Source organism: Octopus bimaculoides, chromosome 13 (genome assembly GCF_001194135.2).
Source record: "Octopus bimaculoides isolate UCB-OBI-ISO-001 chromosome 13, ASM119413v2, whole genome shotgun sequence".
In the NCBI taxonomy this organism is placed as follows: domain Eukaryota; kingdom Metazoa; phylum Mollusca; class Cephalopoda; order Octopoda; family Octopodidae; genus Octopus; species Octopus bimaculoides.
Genome location: NC_068993.1, coordinates 55,352,916 through 55,353,734, shown reverse-complemented (window position 1 = coordinate 55,353,734; position 819 = coordinate 55,352,916).

Genomic DNA, 819 nt, shown 5'->3' with positions numbered 1-819 from the left:
AAGTATTTGTCGACCCAGGGTTATAGTAGAAGACACTTTCCTAAGGTGCCGTACAATGAGATCGAGCCAGAGACAACACGGTTTCTAAGCGAACATCTTAACAACACAGCTTATTACTCTAAGAATACTAGTGTCTGTGGTATACTCAAGCACTTACACAATAATTAAAAAAATAGGTAGTCTGGTTGATTGAACAACTGAAATACTTGTCCACGAGGTTAACAAACTGACAAACATCCATTTACTTTAGGGGGGGGGGGAGTGAATGCATGTACAAGTCTGGAAATGTGGGCAAGGAAATTTGCAACGGAATGAGTGATGGTAGATGATTGGTGAGTGCTGAGTGTGTGTGAGAGGGGGAGGGGGAATTAAGATGGAAAGAATAAAAGGCAGTGAGGTAAAAAGGTAGGGGTGAGAGGTGTTTAGGAGGGGGTGAAACTAAAGTAATTTGTTGAGAGAATAGGAATCACAGCCAGTTTTTGTGTATGTATGTGTATATATGCATATGTATGAACGGGAATATATGTATGCAGGTGTGCATATATATATATATATATATATATATATATATTATATACATGTTTGTGTGTGAGTTTCAGGTAAGTTTGCTTGCTGTCAACAGAGAATTGATGGTAGGGCCATAATTGGAAAGAAAAAAATGCATAAATACACTGCTACACAGCAATGTGTGAGTATGAATTTATACTTACATGCACAAATACACATCTGTGCATAAATACAAGTATACGAAACTGCCCCTCTCTCAACATATATATAGATATATATATATATATATATATATATATATATATATATATA